Raw genomic sequence first — 24,410 nt, forward strand, 5'->3', positions numbered from 1 at the left:
TGCATTTGTAGAGATGGTAAATATGCCCTCTCTTCTCTTGTGTTCCAGTGATGATGGGAGAGAAACCCTGAGAGAGAGTTACAGAAAGGCCATTAGCACATTTCTTTTCAGAGGACTGTGAATCACTCCTTCTCCTCGCTGTACCCCCCACCTTGCTCCAAGAAACGAAAAATCACAAACTTTTATATACACACTCACTGACAAGAGGCTTTTCTGGGACCTACCTATACCAAGAAATTTTAATATTTGTTAATGTGATTTCTGACAATATTATCTGTTACCTGTTCCAGCTACCTTTATTTTAATGGTGGTTTTCTAAAGATACTGTATGTAAATCTAACTTTCTTTTCTTGCAGAAGAAAAGTGGTTCATTATCAAAGGCACTAAAGCCTATTTTTCATTCTATTACCATGAGAGATTTTTTTCATACTATTACCATGAAAGAAATATTACCATGAGAGATTTTTAAATTAGTACTTATATAATACTAAAAAACAAACTTTATTATCATGTTTGGACATTCTACAGTTGTTTGGCATATGAAGAAAGAATATCCAAATAACTGTTTGAAATTTTCACCTTATGTTTTAGTGTTACATAGACATGACCTTAAATACTTTGTTAAAAGCTTCTTGAAGTGACTATCCCTTCCTAATTCTCAAGTGGTGTTTGATAACTTCACTTAAAGAGGAAATGTAAACACAGAGTGTTTTGCTGCATTATACTGTGATCCCTTATCAGAATATCCATACTTCAATTTTGGAAAGTAAAGCTCAGATGACAATAGCTTTAATAATCATTCTTCTGTTCATATCTTATGTCCAGCAGCTTGCAGGTAGTCACCCATCAAAAACTCCTGACATTAGTGCTCTAAATTTGGACTTGTATTCTAATGAGAATTTTCTTCATGCAAGTAACTGGAGCTTTTTTCACAGGGATTGCCGAGCTGGGTTTGAAGGAATGGCAGACGTGAGATTTTAGAGTCATTATTCTAAAAACAGCATCAATTATGGAGTATCAGAAAAGAAAAGCACCCATAATACCACTCTTTAACATGTGGTTTTGTCTACAATGACCGTGTTCTAAATATCAGAAAGAAGTTTGGAGATACAATGATTAATTTGGTGAATTGTACTCTTAGCTGTTAATCTAAGTCCAAGTGGAGTCAAAGCAATAACTGACAACATCTCTCATTTGCCAATCAATAAATGAATGCCTTGTCTATTCCTTCTGTTGAGTCATGGTACAATCAATTTGTACACTGTTCAGTTTTTCCATATTTTATGATGCCTCCCTGACTAAATTACAAGTACCTTGACAAGGTACCTTAGAGACTACGTTTTTCATATTCTCTACCTTCATCATGTCTAGAAGTTTGCTTGGATTTAGCAGCTCCTTAAAACTATTTGCTAATGAAACTAAACAAGTATGTGCTTTAATAGGAGTGAAAACACATTATCAGAAGAAGTTGGTTCTCTAATCATGTAAGAAAAGATCTTCTAGACAATAGCTTCCGCATAGAGTGGAGATGTTGCACTTAAGTGATTTTTCTTCCTTAACAAGAAAAGCCCTTTAATATTCAGAAATGATCAGGCCTGGCAATGTGGCTCATTCTCTGAAACAGCAGAAGTTTAAATTCACTGAACCTCAGCACAGCTATTCACTTCTTGCTATTCCAAGAATGAGAGTTGCTTTTACTGATGGCTTAGAAACACCAAATAGTCTGATAAGATAGAGAGTAATTGAAATTTTTAATAACACACAACTGTACTGTATCAAGCCAAAACGGTGATAGAAATTATACTATTCATTTGGTCTGCCAAACCATAATTTTTTTTTAATATCCTAAATTTAGCATCATCAAGTGCATATTCCTAGCTATGACAAAATTTTGGCTGGACTGCAGCGTTTCCTACAGAACCAGCAATCATTAACTGTAACCCCATTTCAGCAGCAAAAAATTGGGCACTGAGAACTTAACCACAGAAACCAGCAATGAAGGCATCATCAATTATGCCACAACAAGATCTAAAGTAGCAAGGAACAAGAAAACATCAATTATTCAATCTCCATATCTAGAGTCATGCCACAGCACTATTTGAATGCATAGACAAGGTGTGTTAAGTTAGGTGTTCTGTTCCAAATCACAGACTTGCTTAAAGTGTTATTTTTAAAAACTTAACAATTTTCTGTGTTTATGATCACAGAACAAGGGTCAGAAATGGAATTCTGGGAGCTACTGAAAAATGACTTCATATTATTCCTTAAAGCTGGCCCTGAGAGGGAAGAAAAAAAATGGAAAATGGTTCTAATTTCATCTTTCTCATTTGAAATTGCCTCAGTCAACTGACAGCAAATCTTTTCCAAAGACTGTAGAATGTTTCCTAACTTAAATGAAGAGAATGAGTTAAAAGAACACATGGGATAGGGTGAGAGAGTTAAACAGTGAAGAAAATGCTTCCACTGATACAAATTCATGACAAGATGTGATGATATGGCCATAAAGCAAGACCCAGCACTAGACTGTTTAACTCTGGAGTCCCCTGAGGCTTAACACATGAATTTACAAAGTGTGAGACTTTAGAATCTGGTGACAAATGTAGTCGTTGAGAAATTCCGGAATTCAGTGAATTCCGTCAGCATGGCTTCAACATGAGGGCCATGCAAAATAGATTTGCTAAATGCAGGACTATACAGTCAAGAACTGTTATGATGGGATGAAAGGACCATTAAACCTTTTAGGGTTGTTTAGCACAGCCTATAGGAAGCTGAGATTTACTTCACACAAACAAGTCAGGTGGAGTCGAGATTTGAGAAAGTAAGAGATATTCTTTGAAAGGAATGATTTCATATCATATTTTTATCATTAGCAAGACATCATTTTTTAAAGAGGACCAGGAAAGACAGGCACTCAGAACACCATTCTTTAAAATGTGGTTTTGTCTATTATCTCTGTGTTCTTTATATTAAATATATAACTGATATGGCTAATAAAAGGATAAGATTTTTTTTCCTGGAGACAGTGTATGTTGAGCAGTACTATTTTATTATTATTAGGATATTGTTGAACTTAAAATAAATCACGTGGAAGCTTCCTTAAGGAAGAAACATTAGGTAAATCTGTATCATGGTGGTTTTACTTTTCTGTTATAACATTTAATCCTGCATTAGCTAAAGTAAAACACTATGCATTGAAATAGAAGTGTCATATGAACAAATATTGCTTAACATTGAATTCCTTTTGAGATGTATGAAATTTCAAAACATTTGAAAGGATTAAAATAGCAGGATTCCATTCAATGAACCTGTTTATTAACACCCTTTGCTATGGACATTACACTGTATTTGTACAATAGCTATAACATATCCTACACCTCTAATTTCTATGCTTATCTTATTTGTGCAGATAGGCAATTTTGTGGCTTATCCACAGGTATTTTCAGATACATCCCTGGATGCATGTCCATCAATATCCAACTCTGAATCTTGGGTATAAAAACTCCTTTAGCAATATGCTTTCTGTTTTATCAAGAAGAATAAGATAATATGAAGCTCTACAATTCATATTTTATCAGATATTCATCACATATAATCTTGTCAATATTTAAGATAGAAAATACTCTTATTTGTGGAAATTATGAGACAATAGACCTGTCATCCACCATGTGTAAGAGAGATTATAGATGGTATAGAAGTATTAGAGAAAGACTAGACAGGCAACTCAATAACACTGAGTTTTATATAGATAGGAATGTACAGCAAGCAGTGGAAGAAATGCTAGTTGATCTTTTTTTTTCCCTAATATCTAGAATAAAAAGTATTTGGGGGTACTGTGGGCTGGTTTGTTTTAATTCCATTCCAATCTTCTTGCAATCCAGTTGTTTTCAAACTTTTTGACTACTATTCACAGTATGAAATGCACTGATATTCACAATAAGAATATACTGATCTTTAATACCAAAAATCACACATAGACAAAATTGGAAATATCATGAAACTATACTTACCTATGATATGTGGGCTTGTGTTCTATAGTGTACTTTAGAATAAATAGTAAGATATTCTACACATTTTATCTGAATCTATATATTTTTAAAAGATTGACTTTATAATTCTCTGTGTTGTGACCATGCAAAGCACTGGCTAATGAAGTTATTCTCAGTTGGGGTGATTCTGCTTCTTGGGGGATGTTTTCGACTGTCACAGTGGAGAGAGTGTTGATATATAGTGGGTATAGTCTAATTATCCTACAATGCACAGCATAGCTCCCCACAACAAAGAATTATCTGGCCCAAAATATCCATAGCATTGAAGATGTGAAACCCTGCTCTAATGTATATTGCCTCACAGAGCCTAAAATCCTACTACTATGTTTCTCAGACTTTTCTTACTTAGGGTTCTGATTATGATTTAAATTTCACCAATACCTTTGAGATAATTGAATTCAGAACTGAGTTAGGCAGAGAAAATGAAAAAGGTCACAAATCAAATATGTTGAGAAAAAGATCATGGCCGAGACTTTGTGAATTTGCAATGTCAACCTAAGCTCATCATTGCCAGTTGAACATCAACAAGAGGCACCAGCATGGGGTGCAGTGAGGGGAGAGATCCTTTATTCAGTGCAAACAGCTCAATTGTGAAACACCTCGGCTATGGAACAACAAGGCTATGAGGTGGCTCAGGCAAGGCAGCCCATGTGAGAAGGCCCCAGTGTTATAGCTCCAGCTCTCGTGTTACAGCTCTGTCTGGGGAAATGCAGTCTTTGATGGTAAGTGAAGTATGCCCCACTGAGACAGAGGGGAGGCTGACATATAAAGAGAAGTCCTCATTCATGGTCCCAATTGGTCCGTTTCTATGCAAATGAGGACTCCAAATCCTCACATTTGATTGGTTCATAAGCACTGTCCTAATTGGTCAGCATGGAGCCATTATGATTGGTCAGTAAAGATGAAAATGAGGCTACAGCTGCACAGCTCCTATTGGACAGAGAAAGTCTCAGTCCTATTGGTTAAATTTGGTCCTAGGCGCTCTCTTATAAGGATTGACTGAAATGGCAGGAGCACAGTGCTGGAGGCTTGGCTATCCAGTCTACGGCTTTTCCCTGAAATGCAGTGTCTTGAAGAACCTCTACAAACAATGGCTGCTGGACTTTGGTTACGAATGTGGGCCCAATTAACCACAAGGAGTACTTCTTGGCAGGTATATTCTTCTTGGGGTCAACAGCAGTCAGAACCTTCCTAACTTAGCAGCTGCCCACAGTGACAATGGTTGCTTTCCTGTTCACAGAGTCAGTGTAAGTCCAGAGCCTGAGAGCCATTCTTGTACATGAAGCATGGAGCCTGATCCTCTAGCCTTTTCAACAACTTTACATCTTGCCTGGAAAGTAATCTATGCCTGGCTAAGTATTTAGAGCCATGTGGGTTATCAGTAAATAAAGATAATATCTATAATGTCTCCAAAATAGAAATAGGAACACTTCATCCCCCCAAAATCAACCAATGAATAATGTATAATCAATCATTCAGTTCTATAGCATACAAAATTATTAGTACAAATGAAGAACTTTTGAAGCCAGAAAACAATGAAAAAATAATAATTCAAGTTATAACTTTTTAAAATTTTATTAAGTTTATTGGGGTGACACTGGTTAATAAAATTAGGTTTCAAGTATATAATTCTATAATACATAATCTGTATAGTGCATTATGTGTTCACCTCCCAAATTCAAATCTCCTTCTGTCACCATATACAAAGGGTGCCAAAATAATTTATACACATTTTAAGAAAGGAAAAAACTGTATTGAAGTTGTAATACTCAATATCTACCAATAACAAATAATGCATACAAGTCATGTATATGCGTTTTTTTGGCATCCCCTATATTTGACCCCCTTTTCCCTTTTCCACCTAACCGCCCACCTCCTTACCCTCTGGTAAGCACTAAACTGTTGTCTGTATCTATGAGTTTTTGTTTGTTCGTCTTGTTTGTTTGTTGCTTGCAGTTTTATGTCCCACATGAGTGAAATCATATGGTTCTCGACTCTTTCTGTCTGACTTATTTCGCTTAGCACGATAATCTCAAGATCCACCTATGTTGTTGCAAATAGCAGTATTTCATCTTTTCTTATCGCTGAATAATATTCTATTGTGTATATGTGCCATATCTACTTTATCCAATCATCTATCAAAGGACATGGGTTGTTTCCATGTCTTGGCCACCTTGAATAATACTGCAATGCACATTGGGCTACATATATCTTTACGGATAAATGTTTTCAAATTTGTCAGGTAGATACCCAGAAGAGGGATTGCTGGGTCATATGGTAATTCTATTCTTAATTCTTTGAGGAATCTCCATACTGTTTTCCGTAGTGGCTGTACCAGTTTACATTCCCATCAGCAATGGATGAGGGTTCCTTTTTCTCCACAGCATCTCCAACACTTGTTATTACCTGTCTTGTTGATAATAGCCATTCTAACAGGTGTGAGGTGGTTTTGATTTGTATTTCCCTAATAGCTGGTGAAGTTGAGCATTTTTTCATATATCTGTTGGCCATTTGTATTTCTTCTTAGTTGAAGTCTGTTCAAGTCCTCTGCTTATTTTTGAATTGGATTTTTTATTTTTTGAGTTGTATGTGTTCTTTATGTATTTTGGATATTAATTCCTTATCAAAAGTGTTGTTTGCAAATATCTTCTGCCACTTGGTTTGTTGTCTCTTTGTTTTGTTGATTATTTCTTTTGCTCTGCAGAGCTTTTTAGTTTGATGTAGTTCTATTCATTTATTTTTGCTTTTAGTTTCCTTACCTTTGAGGTCAAATTCATAAAATTCTCTGTAAAACCAAGGTCCATAAGTTTAGTTCCCATATTTTCTTCTATGTATTTTATTAGTGCAGGTCTTATACTTAGGTCTTTGATCTATTTTGAGTAAATATTTGTCTATGGTGACAAGAGACTCTAGTCTCATTCTTTGCATATGGCTTTCTAATTTTCCCAACACCATTTATTGAAGAGGCTTTCCTTTCTCCATTGTATGTTTTTGGCTTCTTTATCGAAAAGTGTATATGTGGGTTTATTTCTGCACTCTCAATTTTGTTCCATTGATCTGTGTGTCTGTTTTTTGTCAATACCATGCTATTTTGATTATTGTCCCCTTGTAGTATAATTTGAAGTCAGGGAGTGTGATACCTCTGGAATTGTTCTTTGTTTTTAGGATTGCTTTGATTATTTAGGGTCTTTTGTGATTTCATACAAATCTGATGACTTTTTGTTCTATTTCTTGAAAACATGCCATTGTGATTTTTATGGGGATTGCATTTCATCTGCATATTACTTTGGGTAATATGGCCATTTTAACTATGTTTGTTCTTCTAATTCATGAACACGGAAAATCTTTTCATTTCTTTGTTGTTGTTGTTGTTGTTGTTGTTTTTTTCAATTTCTTTTACTAATGTCTTGAAAATTTCAGTTTATACGTCCTTCACATCTTTTGCTAAGAACAACTGAAGCCCACAGTCAGCAGAAGGAAGGAAATAATAAAAATTAGAGAGAATTAAATGAAATAAGAACAAAAAGACAACAGAAAAAAAATAATGCAACAAAGAGCTAGTTGTTTGAAAAAGATTAATAAAATTGACAAACTTCTGGCTAGACTCACTAAGGAGAAAAAAAAGAAAAGACTGAAATAAACAAAATCAGAAATGAAAAAGAAATTACGAAGGACACCACAGAAATACAAAGAATCATGCAAGAATACTATGAAAGACAATATGCCACCAAATTCAATAACCTATTAGAAATGGTCAAGTTCTTAGAAATATAACCTTCCTAGGCTGAATCACAAAGAACTGGGAAAACTAAATAGACCAATTAACAGTAAGGTAATTGAAACAATCATCAAAAACTTCCCAAAAAGTAGAAGTCCAGGACCAGATGACTTCCCTAGTGAATTCTACCAAACATTCAGAGCTTTAATACTGATCTTTCTCAAACTCTTCCAAAACATTGAAGAAGAGGCAATACTTCCTAACTCATTTTATGAGGCCAACATTACCGTGATACTAAAATCTTGCAAGGAAAACACAAAAAAAGAAACTTATAGACCAATATCTCTGATGAGTACTGATGCAAAAAAATCCTAAACAAAATGCTAGCAAATCAAATACAGTACCTTAAAAAGATTAGGCATCATGATCAAGTTGAGTTAAATCCAGGGGCACAAGAATGGTTCAACACATGCAAACTGATCAATGTGATATACCACATTAACAAAATAAAGGATAAAAATTATATGATCATATCAATAGATGCAGAAAAAGCATCTGACATGGTACAACATCAATTTATGATTAAAACACTTAATAAAATGGGTATAGAAGCAAAGTACCTCAGCATAATAAAGGTTGTATATGACAACCCCTCAGCTAATGTCATACCCAATGGTGAAAAACTGAAAGCTTTTCCTCTAAGATCAAGGATAAGACAAGGATACCCACTATCATCTGCTATTCAACATAGTACTGGAAGTCCTAGCCAGAGTAATCAGGTATTAAAAAGAAATAAAAAGCATCCAAATTAGGATGAAAAACTCAAATTGTCACTTTTTGCAAATGACATGATTCTTTATATAGGAAACCCTAAAGACTCCACCAAAAAACTCTTAGAAACAATAAACAGATACAACAAAATTGCAAAAGACAAAAATCAATGTACAAAAATCCATTGCATTTCTACATATAATGATGAAATTTCAGAAAAAGAAATTAAAAAAACAAACAATTTTTCTTGCAAATGCAACAGTTATAACTTTTTCAGATAAAAAAGTATAGCCAAAAATGGACACATCAAAAATAAGACGTAACTAATACAAAGGCTATTTTTGATGGTATCCCATCTGGCATTATCTAGGTAAGGTGATAATGCCTTAAGTAAGTTTTATAATCAACTAGAACATTCCTTTTTAAATGCCAATGATTTTATTTTACTTTGTTTAATAAAAATATTTGTAATACGTATCACAAATATTTGTAACTTTTTTTAATGGCTCAAGGTTTTTTACTTTTTACCTAATATTAATTTAATACTTTTGTATAAAATATTGTTTCATCATTATGTTAGCTATAATTATGCTTTGCAATAACATTATCCACCCATTGGTGATTGGAGGAGGTATGAATGCCCCTTTGGAAGGCACTTTATTACGAGGATTGCATATTTCTGAACATTTCCTCAAACAAATCTGAAAATGATAGATGAAGATCTTTTCAAAGTGAAAAAATATTTCTGTAATTGATCATTATCTTGCTTCACACAAAAAAAAAGAAATCAAGGTTTAGCGACATTGAGATATACCCTGAGCCACACAACCACCAAATGGAAGTTATACTTCAAACCTATCATCTGCCTCCGAGCCCAGAGCTCTCTCCAACCAACCAGGCTCATCTTCCAATGACCTGTGCTTAGAGCCAAGCAATGCCATGTCATCTTTGATCTGAAGAGACTTCTACCTATCGAAGGATTCAGGCTCCCCCATCTTTAATTTGTGTGAAATATATTTTGCCAATCATTGTGTTACTGCTGAGAAACTATTTATTTAGCACACACTTGTGTTGGCATTGTTGATGGTTGCCTCAACTAGCTACTTAACTTCTGTAAGCCTCAGTTTTTCATCTCTAACCTGGTGGTAATAATGGTATGTCTTCTGTGCCTGGGGGAATCATTTATTATATATACACACACATACTTATATATAGCATGTAATGATAAATATACGTATGAAATATATAATTACTTATAAATATATAAATGTAAATTATATATATAATATATAATGATGTAAGTAATGTACTTACTACAGACAGACCCATGGTAAAGATGAAATAAACACCATCTATTGTTATTAAATAGTATTGAGTTTTGTGGCAATAATTTGCCTTGTGAGTGTCTGAGATTCAAGTTAGCTAAGATTGTTAGACTTTTCACCTGGCATAAACAGTAAGGTGAGCCACTCACAGGACTTTGAGAGTTTGCCTGATAGAATAAACACTTACTGCTATGAAGGATCAGTAGTATTCTCAGCTGTCCTAGAAGACAAGCAGAGTTTGACTCTGGGCTTACCCATAGGATGCTATTACCAAAAGTAAAACAGGGTATTGGAAAATTAACAGGAAAGTGAGAGATGCAACTCTATATTCAAATAAGTTTGCATAAAATGCAACATGATAAATACTTGAGAAGAAAGAAATCACCAAAATATTTTTAGCAGCTAAGAATGAGAAAATGGAAAATGGAATTATTATATTTTTAATATTAGCCAAACTTTTAAACACTTACTTTAGAGACTCATTTTAAAAATAAATATCAGAAGCATGTTGATACTGCATGAGTTATAGAAAACAATATTTATGAAATTATCACCATAGTGGTATTTTTCTCTTATACTAAACTACTGCATTGAAATAGAAGAATATGTTGGATATTTTCTAAGTGCCCCAAATTAGAAAATCAAGCAGGGCAAAAGAAGAAAAACATAATCCTTCCTCTCTAAATTCTGATACTCTTATTGTATGGTATCTTATAGAGTAGAGTAGTCAGATTTAGCAAATAAAAATGCAAAAACTCAGTATAATTTGTGTTTTAGATCAGCTAAAACTATTAGTGTAACTATGTTCCAAATATTGTATGGTACATAGTACATATTTACACTCTGAAAAATTTACTAATTGCTTATCTGAAATTCACATTTAACAATACATTCTGCATTTTATTCTAACAATCTTATTTAGTGCCTGGTGTTTTGTTTAAAGTAATTCTAGCTGCTATAGATAAACCCTCAAATCTCAGTAGCCTAATACACTAAAACTTTATTTCTCACTGGTCTGATATAAACATTGCCCTGTGGGCAGCTCTCCACACAGCAAAAGGAACAAAAACCTCTTCTACATTGTATCTCTATTTTCAAATCATGGCTTGTCTCCATTCCATATACATAAAGGGGTGCCTCAGTCTTGGGTAACAGGGACAGACTTGGACATGACTTACATCCTTCCTGCTCATATTTCATTGGCTGGAACTCAGATGCATGACTTCACTTACCTAGGAACTGTAGTCTAATGTATGGCCGAGGAAAAAAAGAAGCAGATTGAGTTATTAACTGGCAGTGTCTGCTACAGATGCTGAAATATGAGAACTGTATCAGTGGAAGTGCTTTACACAGCTTACAGACATACAAGACAAGAAAAACTACATTACTGTGAATTCTAACAATGAAAAAGTAACACCCAAAAGTTAACATCTAAAAGTTTAAAAGGACATTTAGCAGTAAATGACTATTTACAAAAAAGTAAATTAAAACACAGATATGTGGTTACATATAATTTTCTATTGTGCATATAAAGGTACACTGCACATGACCTTATTGTTTCATTAATACCCATAGGGACTTCTAGTGGGAAATAATACCACTTTCCTGATAACTTCCTTATAAAATTGTTTGTGTTATCAGTACTATTCAGGGTAATAAAACTGTATGTCTTTAGTTATCCAAATCATATCGAAAATTTTCAGGTAATTGCAATTTTAGTATAAAATCCCCATACAAATACATGCAAAATGCGTTGTAAATATATAAGATAGGCAAGTTAAAAAAAATGATAAACTAGGGATTAACTTTTATAGTTAGAAGTTTTGTTAAAGACATAAGTTAACACATGTTATAAGTGATATTTTTAAAAATTCTGAAGGTAGAAAAGAAGGTAAGAAACAAAGCCAATAGAGAGGCTATAAATACCAAAGGGAGCTAAAATTAATCTACAAAGCAAAGGGCAGGAGAAAGATGGCGGTGACACAAAGCAATAAAAAAGAAGTCAGAGAAACAAACAAAAACTACTGCTGAGGTTCCTCAAACATATAATCAGAGAGACAAATGGGAAAGATAATTTTCATGAATCCTTAAAATAAAGCTGCTGCTTTTTAATTACTTTTAAGTATGAAGAAGAAGTTTAATTTTGATTCAAAAGACCAGCTGAAATACAAAGGTAGATAAGCCATGAGTGGTAATGTGTAAGAGAAACGCTATTTTTAAAGATACAAGCAATTAGCTTCCTGTTGCTTATTTGATGTTTTAACCTTTAAAAAGGCTTTTTTTCAGTTTGTTCCATTATATAATAACCTACTATTATTGATTTTCAGAGAAAACACATTATCTGTAGGAAAACATTCTGAAAGTCACAAACAATCATGTCATAAAGAACCCACAGGCAACAGATTTGTAGAATTTTTAAAACATAGCTAGAGGCAAGAGTTTCAGCAGTGGGAGCAGATACCCAAAACACTTCTCTGCCTAATAAATACTCCAAGAACAAAATCTATTCAAAGCACAACCCAGAAAATAGAATCAACACCATGTTGCTGCAGTCTGCAACTCCGACCTTGATAGAAACCAGCCACAGGTCTGCCACTTACACAGAATTATTCACAAACAACCTGCCTGCAGGAAGAGCAAAAAACATCTTAATAATCAAATCCAGTGACAACATAAGTATTTCACCATGTCACTCTCAAGGTGCAAGCTAGAAAAATTCTACAACAATTCAAGCCTGCTTCATTCCCATGGCCTTCAGGCTAATAACGCCTGCTTAGTCTTGCATACAGACATGCTCATCGTTAGAGGAATTCTGCTTGTGGCATGAGTTTTAAAAAAAACAGCCCCTTACCTGCAGGTGCCTCTTGGGAGGAGATAAGGGAAGTATGTATTGTTCATCAAAACTTTGCAGGAACCTCATGACCAGACTCACAGCAACTAAGCACAATCTTCCTCATTCCCCTGCTGGCCCCCGGATGTCTGTGGCGGTGCAGTGGTCAGTCGCTTCTTGCCCCTCTCATTTCCCCTTCTCTTGATATAAAAGAAGCCTGAACTTTGTACTTTTTTAAGATAGATTTGAAGAACCACGAGGTCTGGCTTCTTCTCGGTTGGTGACTTCTAGATCAATAAACTTTTCCTTCCTCCAAACTCTGACATTTTGATTTTGGCCTTCTGAAGCATCAGGCACACAGACTTTGGACCGGTAACATTCCCATCCGACCTCCCGTTAATGAGGCCATTTGTGTCTTATTGTCACTGAGCACCAGAGTAGGTATGTTAGAATATAGTCAATTCCTCACATAAAATGATATTCTGGCAGGGGAGGGGGGCGGGCACCCTGTGTTCTAAAATCCTAATTGCAGCCTGACCGTGAGTAAGCATGGATCACACAGGGTCCTGATGCTTATATAAACAAGCATCAAGGCTTATTTGGAGATAGTGATCATATCTCCAAATATCTTCAATATACAAATATTGAAAGAAAAAAGTAAAAGATTAGATCATTTTAAATAGCATAACAAATTCAGTTCTCTTTTAATCTCAAAACTGCTTCCCTAAGGAATAAGATTCGTTTCGTAAGGGTGAAATTCAGTAAATCAATAACATAATGAGCTTTAGCTCGTCTCGCTCTCTGGCCACTCGTCAGTTTGATCCACCCTGATATTCAGCTCTTTTCTCTTTGTTTTTCCCCTCACTGATTAACTTAAGAACTCTGTTTTGTTCCCTTTCTCAAGGCGACCCATGCCTCGTTAATCCATTTAATCAACAGAATCTTAACCTGGAAAGGGCAATTTCTTAATCCTCAGGCGCCTTGACACCAGAATCCAATTTGTAAGTCCCAGAGCCCAGTGGCCAAAGCCAAGGAGGAGTCCGGAGATGATATTACCTTAAAACGGACCAGACCCCAGGAAGCGATGTCAGCCCTCGGACCTGCCTGACCAACTCCCCCTTTCCTTTGTTCTTCTTGTGTACCTATAAAACCTCTGCCTTCTAGGAGTCGGGAGATGGTTTTGGACCGGAATCCGCCATCCTCCCGGAATGCCGGCATTCTGAATAAACCTGCTTTTCTTTCCACCAAACTTGTCTCTCAATTTTTCACTTTCTCAAGTGGCAGACAGCTGGCCCTTAGCACGGTAATTTTAACTATTTAACCAGTTGAGTTTATCATACGCAGATAACAGATTTTATTAATGTATTAAAAATATCACCATTGTTAAGTACCTTTCCAGTTTTTGTGTGACTCTTATTAAAACCCAGGCTATACAACCCAGGGATTGATATTCTTATCTTCCTTTCAGATAGAGTTTTCTTCCTTATGTTAATTTCCAAAAAACAGTAGACTCTAGATTTTGAAAGACATGTGTTCTGTGAACTGTATTCAATTTAGGATAATGTTTATCTCTGTTTTTAAAAGTAAGTATGTTGTGAGCAACATTCAGTGCCAACGTTATGTAAACAATAGTTGTCCTGCAATTATAAAAATCTGTTTCCTTCATTACTGCTAATGCCTCAAACCTTGAGGAACACTATGGAAGACAGAAGAAACAAAACAAAAACAATCCATTTCCTCCATCCTTTCCTGATGATTAATTACTTCCTGTATTTATCTGATATCTGCTTCCTCAGGCCTATTTCTATATGTGTTGCCCTTATAAATGGCCAATGGAAACACTTGATGGAAAAAGATTTATACCAATTGTTGTCAATTCTTTAGTTGTTGTAATGCAGGGACTCAGTTCCCGCTCTCTGCACCAGAACACAGGATATGGTGAGGCCAAAAAGGAACAACAACGGAGTCACGGATGGGGGTTCATACCATTATATTCTCACTGGCAGCTGGGTTGGAGATACAGGAAGCAGGCTCTATATGATGCGCAATCGCCAATCGCTTCTCTGCCAACCAACAGCAGATTATGCCAGGGAGGGTGGCCCTCACATGCTGGCCAGTAGATTACATTAGACCCCTACCTAAGGTCTGCAATGCGATGTATGCGTTCACAGCAGTGGACACTGCTACGGGGTTAATGTTTGCTTGGCCTTGTCCGGCTGCGGATCAGCAGCATACAGTGGTTGCTCTTACACGACTGTGCGCCCTCTATGGGTGCCCCTAAGTCATTGAAAGTGACAGGGGTACCCATTTTACAGGGCAAAAGTGCAGTGCTGGGCTGCCAGGATGGATATACCATGGTTGTTTCATACCCTGTACAATCCACAAGCAGCTGCCATGATTGAACGCTACAACGGCCTTTTGAAGCAAGGCCTCTGGGTGTCAAAACACCCTCCCATGATGTGCGACTGGGCCTTGCATCTATGGGACATCTTGAGAATCCTGAATGAGAGACAACGGAAGGGTGGGCCTGCACCAGTAGAAGCTCTGCTACATCCAACGGCCGCTCCCATTCAGTTACAGGTTACCACAAGTGAGACTCTGTTAAAGCCAGGCTATGGCAGAAATGGAAACATTTTGCTGCCAGCATCCACATGCTTGAAAGCAGGGGAATGGCAGCAATGGACCTGGCCCTGGTGGGTCAAAAGCCCCCTGTCAGTGGTTGGACTTGACAACCCCACGGGGGGCTGGTCTGTCCCATGATTTGCAAGTGACACCAGGGGTGGTGGCCAAGTGGCCACCACAAGTGACTATGGTGTACGGAGATCCCAAAGCTGGGATGATTTTGAGGGGAACCTATGTGCTCTCGCTATGGCCTATTATAGGGTCCCCTGTTCTGCTAAACTCCGTAGGGAACACCAAGCACTGACATAAAGGTCTGGTACCACAAACTGGGAAAGGTACCCAGGCCTACTATTTCCACCCATACGTGCCTGTAGGCTAATACTGCACAGGGCCTCTCATGGAAGCTGCTTGTTGCGTAGACTGTGAGGCGAGACCCTTTTAGGGGTGGAGTGTGGGGACAGAATCCCAGAGAGCATCTTCCAGTTTCACGTGGAAAGGTGCTGGCTGGGGTAGTAGATGGCCATCAGCTGTGATTAGTTGGCATCCACTATAGCTGGTTAGCCATTAGCCACTAATATAACTACCACGGCTACACTGGGGGGCGGGGGTTACTGGTTGTTTGGCAGAGAAGCAGATGGCAGATTGTGCATCCTATGGAACCTGTTTCCGCGTCTCCAGTCCAGCCGCCAGTGAGAATATAGTGGTATGAACCCCCCATCCATGGCTCTGTGGGTGTTCCTTTTTGGTCTCACCATATCCTGCGTTCTGGTGCGGGGAGCGGGACCAGAGACCCTGCATTACAGTTCTCATTTAAAAATGGAATTAAAATTAAAAAGACAATACTTCCCTTTCACCGTTGGTTTATGATAAGTCCTCTGAAATGGAGAATTGAAATCAAATGTGTTTTCAAAATAAGTTCACCGAAATATTTAACTAACAATTTTTTCCTTTGGTCTTTGCAGTTAAGGGCACTTGTGTTTATCTAATTGTTGTTCCTTGTTTGCATGTGTACACATGTTCACATCTTTATCCATTTATTCAATAGAAGCCTTTATTTCCCTTCCTTTTCTTGAATTAATTGATAAAACACGAGGTCAGACAATTACATTTGCAAACTTGTTGCAACGATGTTGTTAACCTTTTTTGATATCAGAGGGATTATTCATTACGAATTTGTACCAACTGGACAAACAGTTAACCAAGTTTACTATTTGGAAGTGCTGAAAAGGCTGCGTAAAAGAGTTAGACGACCTGAACTTTTCACCAACAATTCATGGCTCTTGCATCACGACAATGCACCAGCCCTCATAGCACTGTCTATGAGGGAGTTTTTAGCCAGTGAGCAAATAACTGTATTGGAACACCCTCCCTACTCACCTTATCTGGCCCCCAGTGACTTCTTTCTTTACCTGAAGATAAAGGAAATATTGAAAGGAAGACATTTTGATGACATTCAGGACAATCAAGGATAATATAACGACAGCTCTGATGGCCATTCCAGAAAGAGTTCCAAAATTGCTTTGAAGGGTGGACTAGGTGCTTGCATCAGTGAATAGCTTCCCAAGGGGTGTACTTCAAAGGTGACTGTAGTGATATTCAGCAACGAAGTATGTAGCACTTTTTCTAGGATGAGATCAAGAACTTAATTATCAGAACTTGTATCTGTGACAATGTCTTAGAGTTATGGAAATATTTTTTTAACACATCACTACACTTTCTGTGCTATCTTCAATTCATTCAAAATGATTAATATAAGCAGACAAATCAACTCTAAGAAGGAGATGTTTTACTTTCAAAGTGCCCATGTCTCAGGGAGATGGCCCAGTGGTTTCCTTTTTGAATTGTTGCTCTGGGATAGAGACACTTCTGCATTTACATCATAACTTCTCTTCAGCCAGGGGTTTCCCAGATTACCTGATTGAGTTAAAATAAAAGTTCAGGCCTTCTAGGTGTTCTGGAGCCACTGTTTCTCAAAGTGTATATATACTAACATATGTACAAAAATTAGTCATGAATAAACTAGGAAATTTTGCCAAGTTAAACCTGTTTCTTTAGTGCAGAGCTTCTCAGAATCTGTAATGCGCATGGAAATTTTCAACAACGCACATGTAAACGTTCAAGTCTGCGTCAGGTAAGAAGTAATTTGAGACAGTTCTCACCATACATCCTTATCCACAATTCATTCATATAATGCAAATATCTCGCCTACAGTTCTGCCTAAGCTAAATTGGGAAATGTTTTACAAAATAAGAGCCCTTCAAGGACAAAACGGGACAATTTGCAAAACCTCAGGAAGCTCAGGCAGTAGCTGGATGACCCAGGGAGGAAAGGGAGAGACCAGAGTGAGCCTAAGGGGCGGGGTTTGGGTTTTCCCCTTTTGGCCAAGCAGCTATTCAGCAATTTCAGGATAAGAGGTCCATTAGTAGTAAAGACATGCTTCTGGAAGCCTGAATGACAGAAAACATGGTTTGACAAACTGCATTATACAAAGAAAGCAGCCAAAGGAAGCATCATCAACTGAACAATATGGTAGGGAAGGTATTGATCATTTAAATTTGTATACTTCAGGAAAAGAAACCCAACTTTTCTGGCAGTCGTATAATGTTTTATAGTGCAAATCAGAATACAAGCACATTAGTGGTCAGTAAAATTGAGGGTTGCTATTGGTAAAGAATTTCATGCTGTTGATGTAAGAAACTTCCAAACCTGTAGAGAATTTTAATGAGTTTATTTGAGCTAAACTGATGATGATTTCCACAAAGTAAAATCTCAATGGATTGAGAAGGGCAGTTTTGCGCTTATTTTATACATTAGAATCAAAGTGAAGTAGGGCTATTTTCCTGTGAGTCCCCAAATGATGTAGATGATGTTGGATCTGCCGGCAGTTTATGGGTTTGGGCTGGAACCGTGTCTTATGAAGCCAAAGAATGGACACACGGACCAGGGAGAGGCAAAAAGTTGTAAAGGAAGATAGTTTGTTAGAGGCAGGAGCAGAGGTTGCAACTCCCAAGCGAGTAATGATTGACCTATGTCAAGGAAACTACAGGCCTAGGATGTGACTCCCCACCATGACTCATTTTAATTAGGAATTTTTATGTTCAGACCATCCTATGTGGTTAATTTCAATCTCTGAGTTTGTAGGGCCTGCCATGCTGGTCTACCCTGTGGTTGTCAGGTTTAGTATTCATCTGCAATTCTTTAGCCATATATTAAAAGAGAAAACAGACTATGGTTAATATCACATCACATTTATTGCATAGCAATGTAATCAACAGGAATCAAGATTTCCAGGTATGTGTCTTGTTGATGATTGATAGCCATTCTAACCGATGTGAGGTGATATCTCATTGTGGTTTATATTTGCAATTCTCTGATGATTAGTGATGTTGAACATTTTTTCATATGTCTATTGGCCATTTGTGTGTCCTCTTTGGAGAAATGTCTATTCAGGTCCTCTGACCATTTTTTAATTGGATTGTTTGCTTTTTTATTGTTGAGTTGTATGAGTTCCTTATATATTTTGCATATTAGCCCCTTATCAGAGGGGTGGTTTGCAAAAATCGTCCCCCGTTTGGTTAGTTGCCTCTTTATTTTGTTGATGGTTTCTTTTGCTGTGTACAAGCTTTTTAGTTTGATATAGTCCCATTCATTTATTTTAGCTTTTATTTCCCTTGCCTTTGGAGTCAAATTCATGAAATCCTCTTTGAACCAAAGGTCCATAAATTTAGTACCTATGTTTTCTTCTATGAAGTTTATTGTTTCAAGTCTTATGTCTTGGTCTCTGATCCATTTTTAGTTACTTTTGGTACATGGTGACAGATTGAGCAATCTAGTTTCATTCTTTTGCAAATGGCTTTCCAATTCTGCCAGCAATATTTATTGAAGAGGCTGTCTTTTCTCCAAATAATAACAGCCTGTGGAGAAAAAGTAACCCTCATTCACTGTTGGTGGGAATGCAGATTGGTGCAACTGCTATGGAAGGCAATGGGGAGGTTCCTCAAAAAAGTAAGAATAAAATTACAATATGACCCAGGAAAACCCTCTCCTTGGTTTCTACCCAAAAAATCTGAACATTTTTATCCATAAAGATATATGTGCTCCAATGTTCATTGCAGCTTTGTTTACGGTGGCCAAGATATGGAAACAACCAAAGTGTCCTTCGATAGATAATTAGATAAAGAAGATGTTATATACATACACAATGGAATACTATTCTGCCATAAGAAAAGATGAAATAGTGCCATTTGCAACAATATTGATGGATCTTGAGATTATTATGCTAACAAAATAAGTCAGACAGAAAAAGCAGAGAACCATATGATTTCACTGATTGTTGCGACCTGCACAACACAAGCCGTGGGAAGGCGACAGAGGCGGCGAGGGTTAAACTATCATAAGGAGACAGAGACTCAAATACAGTTAAAGCACAGAGGACCGAGGGACTCACAGCCTCAAGAGACTACTGGAGCCCCGAATCAGGTCATCGTGGGTATTTATTGATTTCTTACAATAAGCATCACAAGATTAAAGGCAGGGTCCACGAAATTCTCACACACCATAAAAATTCCTCCAATCCCCAGATATCTGTCCCAAAGCAACCGATGCTCATTGTCCCCAGGCGACTAAGGCGGGTGTGTACAATCCCCTGGGGGAGCAAGTCTCACAAGGTAAAACCATCCCATGAGCTAAGCAGGAAGAGTGATATCTTATCACTCTAAGAAGTCCTTTGCATAGCAGAGTGCAGGACAATTGGGCATGCATTAGCAGCTTCCCATAATGGTGAGGAGGAGGGGTATGGCTACCTCCTGACTTTTATTATGTTAACTCATGGGGGTCCCAATGGGGTCCCGTCTGGCTTAAGTCGTTCCTCCCATCAGGAATCATTACTCGTCTTTGACTGCAGACCTAGCTTACAAGGACCAAATAGGGAGACTTAGGATAAATGAACTCAACCCCAAAGAGGGACAGTCCCGCAGAGTCTTCTTTCCCTAAGGAAAGATTGGAGGGGACAAACGGCCAGGCTGCTGTGTGACCACAACTGATATGTGATATAAAGAACTGAAACAACAAAAGAATAAGACAAACAAATGAAGAAACAAAAACTCATAGACACAGACAATAGTTTAGTGGTTGCCAGAGGGACCGGAGGAGGGGTGGTAGAAGACGGTAAAGGGATCAAATATATGGTGATGGAAGGAGAACTGACTCTGGGTGGTGAGCACACAATGTGATATATAGATGATGTATTACAGAATTGTACACCTGAAACCTATGTAACTTTACTAACAATTTTTACCCCAATAAACTTTAATTTAAAAAAAAGAAAAATATTTCCAGGCATACATGAATTTATCTCTCAGCATGCCATTACTTTTAAAACTTTTCCTAAAGTGTAATTAGAGATCAGACAATAAATCATTAGGTAGAAATTCTGGATCCTGGAATTTTTACTAAAAATAAACCAATTTCATTACTAATCTCCTGAAGTTCAAATCACAGGTAACAACTTTCTCTTCTACTAAAGACAGGAATTATTACCAATTTCAAAGCTTAATTTTATTGACAAGTTTGTGGAATGTTTCCTCATAAAGGAATTTGATAAAATTATTTTATTAAAATATTTGTTCTTAACAATATATTTTAACTTGGTATCTTGGAATCAAAGTTAAATAATAAAACATAAGCTACAATATCTTTTTTAAATTAAGTTTATTGAGGCAACATTGGTTAGTAAAATTATATAGGTTTGTGTACATTTCTATAATATGTCACCTACATATTGCATTGTGTGTTCATCACCCAGAATCAGTTCTCCTTCCATCACAATGTATTTCACCCCTTTTTCCCTCTTCTGCTACAACCACTAAAATGTTGTCTGTGTCTATGAGTTTTTGCTTCTTTGTTTGTTTGTCTTGTTTCTTTGTTGCTTTCAGTTTTATATCCCACATATGAGTGAATTCATATGGTTCTTGATTTTTTTCTGTCTGAGTTATTTCACTTAGCATGATAATCTCAAGATCCATTCATGTTGCCACAAATGGCAGTATTTCATCTTTTCTTATGGCTGAGTAATATTCCATTGTGTACACTTGTATGTACCATATCTTCTTTATCCAATCATCTATCAAAGAACACTTTGGTTGTTTCCACGTCTTGGCCCTCGTAAATAAAGCTGCAATGAACATTGGAGCACACATATCTTTATGGATAAATGTTTTTAGTTTTTTTGGATAGATACCCAGGAGGAGGACTTCTGGGTCATATGGTAATTCTATTTTTAATTTTTTCAGGAATCTCCATACTGTTTTTTATAGTGACTGTACCAGTTTACATTCCCACCAGCAGTGTATGTCGGTTTCTTTTTCTCTGTAGCCTCTCCAACACTTGTTATTATTTGTCTTGTTGATGATAGCCATTCTAATAGGTGTGAGGTGATATCTCATTGTGGTTTTGGTTTGCATTTCCCTAATAACTAGTGAAGTTGAGCATTTTTTCATATATCTGTTGGCCATATGCATGTCTTCTTGGGAGAAGTATTTGTTCAGGTCCTCTGCCCATTTTTTAATTTGATTGTTTCTTTTTTTGTTGTTGAGTTGTATGAGTTGTTTATATACTTTGGATATTAGCCTCTTATCAGAGGTATTGTTTGCAAACATCTTCTATTCAATTGTTTGCTTCTTTGTCTTGTTGATGATTTCTTTTGCTCTGCAGAAGCTTTTTAGTTTGATATAGTTCCACTTATTTATTTTACTTTATACTCCCCCTGTTTATGAGGTCAAATTCATAAAATCCTCTCTGAACCTAAGGTCCATAAGTTTAGTACCTATGCTTTCTTTTATGCAATTAATTGTTTCAGGTCTTATTTAGGCCTTTGATACATTTTGAGTTAATTTTGGTATATGGTGACAGATAGCAGTCTAGTTTCATTCTTTTGCATGGGCTTTCCAATTTTCCCAGCACCATTGATTGAAGAGACTCTTTTCTCCATTGTATGTTTTGGCTCCTTTGTCAAAATTTTTCTGCCCATATATATGTGGGTTTGTTTTGGGTTCTCAATTCTGTTCCATTGGTCTATATGTCCATATGTCTGTTTTTCTGCCAATACCATGCTATTTTGATTATTGTCACTTTGTAGTACAAATTGAAGTCCGGAGTGTGTACCTCCAGCATTGTTCTTTTTTCTTAGGATTACTTTGGCTATTAATGGTCTTTTGTTATTCCATACAAATATGTTAATTCTATGTTCTATTTCTTGAAATAATGTCAGTGGGATTTTGACTTGGATTGCCTTAAATCTGTATATTGCTTTGGGTAATATGGCCATTTTAACTATGTTGATTAATCCAATAACAGAATATCCATGAACACGGAATATCTTTCCATTTCTTTGAGTCTTCTTCAATTTCTTTTAATAATGTCTTATAGTTTTCAGTGTACATTTTTTTCACATTCTTAAGCCACAATATCTTTTAACGAGTGGAAAGGACATGGGTGATTTATATTTTTATGTTGCTGAATACATATAGCAAATTCTCATATTTTATACTGCTTAGCAATCAACTGTTTAAATAAAGGTAGTTTTATATTTTTTTAAAATTGATATGAAAAACAAATTCAAAAAGAGATTATATTTAATGTCAAGGGAGACACTATCTGTTATCACCTGTTATTGGGCTACAGAACTATGAAAAACAAAAGAAAAATAATTTAGGTGCTATGACAGACTACTGTAGGAGGCGCCAAAAAGGAGGCATTCCCTCAATTCTACTGAGGGAGCAGAGACCAAGGCCAGGAAAGCATTCATCACGAAGAAACATTCCAGATAATGCTTGAAAGGAGAACTATTCCTCTATAGGAAAGAGAAAGAGAGCATTCTCAGCAGAGGAAACATCATGAGCAAAGGTATGGGACTGGGTAGCATAATTCCTGGCTTGGTGGGGTTGGATAAAAAGGGAAAAATTGCACAGAGAAAAGACAGAGATGTTAAATTACAAATGGTCTTGATTTTATATGGATAAGAAGATTAAACTTGTTCCCAGCACCACTGATTGAAGAGACTCTTTTCTCCATTGTATGTTTTGGCAAAGAAAAATCATTGAAATCGTTTAAGGCAATTAAATGATCAGATTTTCTTTTTAGAACACAAACAGTGGCAGCAGTTTCCGAGATTTTTTTGGAGTTAGGACCGGGAGAAACAGATAACAGATTATTGCAATGATTAGAGAAGTCAAATTGAGGAGCTGCAAGACTGCAGCAACGAGGACAGCAAGACAGGCCTTGAGGGAATCGGTTCACAAACTGAATGTGTACAGTAATGGAGTGAGAGAAGTCAATCATTATGTTATAATAACTAGTATGCTTTTGTACCTTTTCTTTCTGACTTAGTAAGATAAGGAATAGTGGAAGAAGACTAGGTTCTTGGGGAAAAGAAGGCTGAGCATTCATGTAAGATGTTAATAAACGTTTACAACGTGTGCACTCTGATTTCTGCTAAAGATACAAAGATAAATTAAAGAAGGTTCTGGTCCTCAAGAGACTCATATTAAATATGCCCAGTAACACTTTGGATATATTTGTGTAGGTCTTGGAGCAGTGAGTTCAGCATATTTGTGATATCAGAGTCCGTATGAGTTAGATAAAGTCACTCATAGGAAACCTGGAGACTGGGAAGAGGACAGGAACAAGTAAAGAAGCCTGTGAAACTATAACATTCAGTGACCACACAGGAAAACATAGGAGGAGAGTCAGAGATCAGCAACCACAGGAGAGTGCAGTCAGGAGCAACACAAGAAGAAGGTTCAGGTGAGCAGTCTCCTACACCTAAGAGTATTCTAGAAAACTAAAACAAGATGAGTCCAGTGGGTATGCATTGAGGATGTTAGTCTATAACTTTAGTGAGAGCAGCCTCAGGGAATGTGTGGAGTGAGGTTATAGTATACAGAATGCATGAGAGACTAGAAAGTGCAGCTCATGAGTATAGACTATTGAGTTGAACTCTCTGACTCTCATGGTACTTTACATGGAATATTCTGGAAGGGATGCAGTCACTTTATTTCTACTGGGGAAACAAACATACAAACAAACAAAAACCTTCACAC

General features: G+C 36.7%; 1 pseudogene; it reads right to left on the reverse strand.

The window, feature by feature from the left end:
• LOC109452626 (elongation factor 1-alpha 1 pseudogene) overlaps positions 1–13,908 on the reverse strand; it is an 82,718-nt pseudogene extending 68,810 nt beyond the window's left edge.
• Positions 13,909–24,410: the final 10,502 nt, after the last annotated feature.

The sequence above is a fragment of the Rhinolophus sinicus genome, chromosome 1 (genome assembly GCF_057876585.1).
Source record: "Rhinolophus sinicus isolate RSI-liver-muscle chromosome 1, RSI-T2T, whole genome shotgun sequence".
Taxonomy (NCBI): Eukaryota; Metazoa; Chordata; class Mammalia; order Chiroptera; family Rhinolophidae; genus Rhinolophus; species Rhinolophus sinicus.